Source organism: Nannospalax galili, unplaced genomic scaffold, assembly GCF_000622305.1.
Source record: "Nannospalax galili isolate Female #2095 unplaced genomic scaffold, S.galili_v1.0 scaffold286, whole genome shotgun sequence".
NCBI classification, from domain to species: domain Eukaryota; kingdom Metazoa; phylum Chordata; class Mammalia; order Rodentia; family Spalacidae; genus Nannospalax; species Nannospalax galili.
In genome coordinates this window covers 956,979-964,625 of record NW_008359442.1, presented here as the reverse complement: position 1 = coordinate 964,625, position 7,647 = coordinate 956,979, and the positions used below count along the sequence as shown (strand labels likewise).

At 42.2% G+C, this 7,647-nt stretch overlaps 1 non-coding gene across 1 annotated transcript; it reads left to right on the top strand.

The window, feature by feature from the left end:
* The first annotated feature begins 6,194 nt into the window (after window positions 1-6,194).
* Window positions 6,195-6,321, top strand: LOC115068455. The gene has a single exon (XR_003847799.1). It is a non-coding gene; the product is annotated as a small nucleolar RNA SNORA66 (small nucleolar RNA).
* Window positions 6,322-7,647: the final 1,326 nt, after the last annotated feature.

Here is a 7,647-nt window from a genome sequence, read left to right as displayed (position 1 = left end):
TAAATACCATTAGTCTTTGGAGACCCTCTCTGATTACTTTTATTTAGATTATCTTAAAACCTTGTGGCTCATTCTTAAAGGACAACCTTTCCAAATCCATCTCTGGCTCTTTGGATTAGAATCTTTCAGGTAGAGATTTGGAAATATACTTTATTACACAATCCCCTAATGCCAGTTTTCCTATACATTGAAGTTTGAGATCGATTGGCATACAACAATTGGAAAATACCTTCCTGCAATCAGTTCCAGAGAGTCAATACTTCGTTTTTTCAAGTTTCACCCCAAAGATAGAATGTTTTTTCTTTTTAAAATCCATCTGTATTGTCCAGAAACTTGCTAAAATTTTTATCAATCATACCAGATAGACTAGAGACCATTTTAAAGAACTGTAATACTCCTAGAACTCTAAAACCAGAGAAACAGCTTTGCGTCACCACCAGATGTGGCTTAGTTACATAATAATTTGCCTTTACCTGTGTGTACTGAAGCACTCCGCAAATCAATGACAGTGGATGGAGAAGCTATACCCAAGATCTGAAATTATTAGCAATTCCTGGGAGGAGTCACCTGATTTATGTGTATTTAAATATAATCTTTGATGAAATTAGGAGACCTTTACCACCATCTGTGTTGCTATAGCAAAATGCAAACATCTATTCACGTTTTGACCCTAACTACAGTGGCAGTGTGGTGGTTTGAATGAAAATGTCCCCCATAGGCTCCAAGTAGTTGGACATTTTGTCCCCACATGGTGGTACTGTTTTGGGAGGTTTTAGAAGGTGTGGCTATCCTGGAGGAAGCACGTCACTGGTGGTGGGTTTAGAGAGTTCTTAAGCCTTGCCAGATTTCCAGTTGCTCTGTTGCTTCCTGTGCCTGCGTGATGTGAGAGCTCAGTTTCTGTTGCTCCTGCTCCAGCTACCTCCAGCCATCATGCCTCCCTGCCAAGATGGACTGTAATTCCCCTGGAACTGTAAGCTCAAGTAAACTCTTCCTTCTATAAATTGCTTGGGTCAGTGTTTCTATCACAGCAACAGAAAAGTGAGTAATACAGGCAGCTACATACTCCTAATCAACTATGAGGATAACAGAAAGAATGCTTATAAATTGTTTGGTGCCCCTAGTTTCCTAGCATATATAGAGAGAATGTTCAAAGAAACTAAGCTACATCTGTAGGTAATCCAAATTGTTATTTTTAATACAGTGTGGCTGCATGTGCTAATGAATACAGGACCCATTTTGTGATAAGAAACAAAAAACAGTGTTGGGAGACCATATGAGCTGTAAGAGGTACTCATTGGTAGGGATGGGGGTGATAGTGAAGGTGGTAGTGGACTGGAGGATGTCTCAAAGCACAGTGTACTCTTGTTACAGACCCTCTGGGATTTGGGTGTTTATAACCCATATTCACAAAGGCTTAACAAATATCAGAAACTGTTCCAAACAATTTGATGACTAATTCATTTAATCCTCATGAGAAACCTAGGAGGTGGAAGTTCTTATCTCCAAAGCCTAAAGAAGTCAAGTAACTCCTAAGGATGGAGTTATAGGGTGCTGTGTAAAGTGATGTCTCAGCCTAGTAGAAGCACCGAGAATCTAAGAAGATGCATCCGTGTTCTTAGGTTTTACTCTGATGCCCCGGGGAAGGGAACACTATGGTCAGGGCCCAGAAATATGTTTTAACCTCCAGGTGATTCTTTGGAACCAGAACCCAGAAGGCAAGGGAGACTGGCAGGAGGAGACGCAGATGGAGCAGAGATGGAGTTCCCGGCTGGCAGATGAGTGAATGCCTTTCCAGAAACTCTTTTAAAAAAAATATTCAATAACCACATGATTAGAAGAAGCATTTCATTACAGCTTTAACATATTCAATAACAATTTACAGAGCAAAGATACATCTCTTTCAAAAGTGGCTATACATTTTTAGGTTCACAGTTGAATTAATACAGTTATACAATACTGAACTCAGTATAAACCCTGTAAGACATAAAATTGAATGAGGTTTTAACCTTTAAAAAGATCTATATTTCATTTTAAAAACTCATTTTAATGCTACTAACACATAGATGTTTGCACATGCATCTCTAATCTCTATGTATCTGATTATTACTAGTCATAGTCGGTTATACTCGGCTCCTTGGCATCCGAGTATGCATATAAAGTCATCAGGTAGATTTCAATGGTAATGTTTTTCACCTCTACTAATTAACATGAAGTAAATTTTTATGCTTCTTCCTCAAATATAACTCTTTTTATTTGTCGATCTTTTATGTGTGTATATCATATAGAACATACCAACAATCTTATTCATCTATATACCCACTTCCCAAATGGTGCCTTGCTATCTCCCCTCCCCACTGGAGCCCATATACTCTGTCATCCCTGTTACTGTCCACTTTGTTGTCAGTGCCCCCAGCCATTCCCCAGTGCTTGTCTGTCTGCTGAATCTAGTTTGGGGAAGATCAGCTCTTCCTCATCTAGCAGTTGTCAATATTCCTTCATATAAGATTGGGGTCTACTGTTCATTTTCCCAGTTCTGTGCTGGGTTACTGTCTGGGAGTCTCTGGGGCCACCCTGGCCAGCAACTCTCCTAAAACCAACCAACCAAACAAACCCCAAACAAATGTTGAAAAAAGAAGCTTTTCCAGTCCTTTCTGTGTGATCCTGTGTTTTCTTAATTCTTCTTGGGATTCTGAATGTCCTTTTCCTGTAAATGAAAAAGTTATTTGTGATGGTTTATTATTTTTTACTTGGAGATACACATTTCAGTAGAATAATCAGGAAGTCCTTTCTCACTCCGAATTGTATACCAAAGAGTGCAAAGGACACTCCAGCCTCCTTTCAAATACATATTCTCCCTAATTTCTATTTCAAAGTGAGCAGAATGCCTGTGTTTATTCTCTGCAGGTCCCTTGTTTTCTCTGAACCCTTCAAGCCAATTCAATAACTTGAGAAGGTTTTGCACTTTGAATTTGGAAGTACATTTTTAGAAATCTACAGCAAACCACAAAAGTACAGTGTCTGAATATATACAAAGCCCAGGGCTAATGAAGCTTAGTCATCACTCACTGAATTTCTGCCCTCCTCTAGTAAAGCAGGCCCTTTCACTATTATCACCAGTGCAAGGGGGATGCTTACCAACCCTTGACATGTGTGCTAGCCTTCTGAGTTGAAAGTGATTTAATCTGCCCAGTGAGTGTACTGCAGGGCAGGATCCAACTGGGGGCTGTCCACCTCGTGAGCTCTATCGGTAGCTTTGGAGATGAGGGAGAGATCATCCCCAAAGGTTGTGTATCCCAAGTGACCTAGTATGTACCTTATATTTTGTTAGGAAGAGAAAAAGTGGAAAGCAATTTAGCAACGGTAACTGTGTCCATGGCTTCTACTCACTATATGGTTATTACATAATTTTTTAAAAAGCCCCACAGTCCTTAAAAAAAATCCAAACACTTAAAAAATCCAGTCTCTTTTAAAAGTCTCAACTGTGGAGTCCTGTAAAATCCAAAACAAGTACTATCTTATTTAAAAGGGAAGAATCTGGCACACATAAGCAAAACCTAAGTCCAGCAAAGTAGCTCAAGGCTGGACATCTGGGATTCACTCACAATCTTCTGGGCTCCAAAGGGTACTGGCAGCTCCACTTCTTTGCCTCTGTCATCCACAGCATGTACAGCTCATCTCATAAACCCAGGTCAGCTCCATTCCACACCTGCTGTTGCCCTTGGTGGTCATCCCATGGTCTAGGCATCTCCAAATACCTGGGGTCCCCACTGAAACTGAGGCTGCACCCTCACCAATGGCCAGTTCTGGCCTCTTGGGGTGCAATGCCTCAGATTCTCTCCATGACCCCTTCACTCCTGGGGTCTTCACTGCAACTGAGGCTGCACTTTCACTTATGGTCTTTCCTGGCCTCTCAGGGTGCTAAGCCTCAGCTGTTCTCTGTGACCCTTTCATGCTTTCAACACTGGAACCATGCAGGAGGCTCTTACACATTATCAAGTCCTGCTTCCAGCTTGAGACGAGGTTCAGATCCCCTCAGTACAACAGCTTCTGTGCGCTGACCCTGAGGAACTACTTCCCAGAAGATTTCACCACAGTGATGCCGGTCTCTTGTTACTTACAGCTGATTTTTCAGCCCTACCTAACCAGCATCAATTATCCCATTAAAGCAAAGATTTTACTCTATGTTCTGGTGCCTTCTTAATCACAGCTGATTCTTCAGCCCCAGCCGACCAAAGCCCACAGATTCTCAATTCAAAATATCACACAAATAGCCCTGATAGTCTCTGCTTCCTTTTGAAGCTTCACGAGCCAGGCCTCCATTGTTCACAACTCTTTCTCAGCATAACTGTTCCAAGCTCCAGAGCAACAAACTCTGCACACACAATGGCTTTTCCAGCCCAAAGTTCCAACTCACCCACAATCTTCCTAAAAACACCAAGGTCATGTTTGTCACAGCAGTGCCCGACTCTCTGGTACCAATCTCTGTTCTAGTTTGTTTCTCCATAGCTGTGATAAAACACTCTGACCAATACCAACTTGGGGAGGAAAGAGTTTATTTAATTTACATCTCCTGGGTCACAGTTCATTAGGGAGCCCAAGGTAGGAACTCAGGGCTGAAACCTGGAGGCAGGAGCTGGAGCCCAGGCCATGGAGGAATGATGCTTACCAGCTTTCTCCCCTGACCCATGCTCAATCTGCTTTCTTATACAATACAGAACAAGCTGCCCAGGGTGGCACCACCCACAGTGGGCTGGGCCCTCCCACATCACTCAACAATCAAGAAAATGCCCCACAGACATAACCACAGCCAGTCCAATGGAGGCAATTCACCAATTGAGGTTCCCTCTACCCAGGTGTGTCAAGTTGACACTAAAGCTATCCAGCATACCAGCCACATGTGTTTGGCTATGTTTATAGCTATGCGCCACACATGAGTTTTCTCCCACTGAGTGGGGCTTAAGTCCAATAAAGTAGCTGTTGATTACCCCCAAGATAAAGGTGCCACCACTGCATCAATGTCATTTGCTGTGCCAGTCATTGATGTCATTATTAGGTCTTGAAGGTGGGATTGGACCATCGATTGATGTTCTCCCTTACCAGCTTGCATAGTGTTTGCCCAAACTATGAGAGCTAGCCTTCAGGGGAGGTGACTTCCAGGTCAGTTCCAGCTCCATTGCTCCCAATCCAGTGTCTGAAGTATGTCCTGTCTTCAGCAATAGGGTCTTATCTTCAAGTTCTGGGAGGCAATCAAAGGCTGTAGTAACAGCCTATATAATTTTGGGAGTCTCTTGGACTACTCTAGTCAACAACTCAAAGGAAGGTTTCATTGTTTTTCGTTGTGTAGCCTTCAACTATGCACATAGACTTGTATAGGGATATTTTATGTGCAATTTATCAGTAGATTTTTGGACTAATACGATTCCTTCTAGTTTTTTTTCACACTGGTTAAGCATCATTTATTTCTCTTCTTACTCTCTCCCTGTCTAACCCTCCTTCCATGCCCTACTCCTTTAAAGTATCCCCATTTTCCCCATTTCTCTTTTTATAATACCAGTCTCCTATGATCCTACCTCTCTTGAGCTCCTTCTTCCCCTTTACTAATGCTTTAAAAATATTTTATTATTTTATGCGTATGAGTGTATTGCATGCATACATATAAGTGCACTTGTGTCATGCAATGCCCACGAGGTCAGAAGTGGACATCAGATCCCCTGGAACTGGAGTTATGGATAGTTGTTAGCTTCCATGTGGGTGCTGGGAACTGAATCCAGGTCCTCTGAAAGAGCAGCCACTGTTCTTAATGAATAAGTCATTGCCCCAACCCCTGTACTAATGCTTTTAAAATCAATTTTTAAATCGGGTGCTTCTTTTTTAAAATAAGCTATATCATATTAGATATGCACAATGTTGTGACTTGATCTTTTCAATTAGAGTTCTATCCTAGGTGCTGGGTTTCTAATGGATATAGAGGAAATATTATCCTAGGCTCCAGAGATTGAACCTACACCCAAGAGCATCTGGGGACACAAAATAGACTCCACAGTTCTTAAAAAATAATAGTAGATGATATGAGATTGAGGGAGTAGTGAGGTTGGGGTGAAGGTAGGGGAGGGGTTCTGAATATGATCAAAGTACATTATATGAAATTCTCCAAAAAACTAATAAAGCTTTTTGCTTAAAAAATTATGTGCATTGTGCAAACTCCATCACTGGTTCTGCATGATGTGGCAGCAGCTAAGGGAACCAGGTTTGCTAAAGTAATTATGGTGATAGGAATTACCAGCCTCTGGAGATCCTGAGGAGGTGGCTCATCCTACAGTCCTGGGTTTAAAAGAAAATGTGTATGAGTGTTTTGCCTGTATGTATGTAAGCGCATCACATGTGCAATGGCCACAGAGGCCAGAAGAGGGCATCAGTTCCCTTGGAACTGGAGTTAGCAGTTTGTTGTTAGCTGCCATATGGGTGCTGGGAACTGAACCCAGGTCCTCTGCAAGAGCAGCAACTGCCCTTAACTGCTGAGCTCTATGGAAGGGTTGATGCCATGCTGTGATGTTAAATATTCTTTTTACTCTGCCACAGACCTTGTCCAAGCTGCCTCTGAATAAGTTTCTAGATCCCTGGACCATTGCTCACACAGCTTCTCTGATTTCTGAGAGAAGGATACAAGTGCCTGAGCCAGAACAGACCTGCCCAATACCCAGTGGTGCTTCTGAATGAGGAGTTAGAGCACCCTTCCTGTGAAGAGCTGACTCCTAAAGCACATGGTTGTGACATCTAAGCATTATATACTAATTGCCTTCATCCAGGGTGTTAATATAGAGAGCCAGAGGATGAGTGACTTATTAACAACTGGGAGTTATTTTCCCAGGGAGAAGCTTGCGGAAGAGGGCAGCAAGCTCAGGCTCTGGTGAGGTCCCTCTTCTATGTGGCAGAAGTGAGCTTCTTTCTGAGTCCTCACATGACAAGGAGCTCAAGGGAGCTCCCTGGGTTCTCTTACAAGGGGATTAATCCCACTCCTGAAGGACATACACCTTTATAATCCAATTACTTCCTAAAGGTCCTGCCCCCCACATCCCATTAAAAGGGGGAATAGATTTCAGTATGTGAATTCTAAGGGTCACGTTTAGTATAAACATTAATTACATATATTTTTATTATATAATACTAATATAAATTCTATATGCTTCATTTTATAGTATCTGTTTTCATCTATCTTTTTTGTTGTTGTTGTTGTCTTTTTGATACAGGGTCTCCCTGTAGCCCCAGCTATCCTGGAACTCACTATGTAGACCAGGCTGGCCTTGAACTCACAGAGCTCCACCTGCCTCTGCCTCCTGAGTGCTGGGATTAAAGGCGTGTGCCACCACGCCCGGCTTCATCTATCTTTTAAAAAATATTTCATTTATTATTTTTATTTTATGTGTGAGTGTATTGCCTTCATGTATGTGAGTGCACCCCTGTCATGCAATGCTGCAGATGTCAGAAGAGGGCTTCGGATTTCCCTAGAACTAGAGTTAAGGACGGTTCGTAGCTGCCATGTGGGTGCTGGGACTCAAACCCGGGTTCTCTGCAAGAGCAGTCAGTGCTCTTAATCACTGAGCCATCCATCTCTCCAGATCCTTCATCTATCTTTTAAAAAGATTTTTT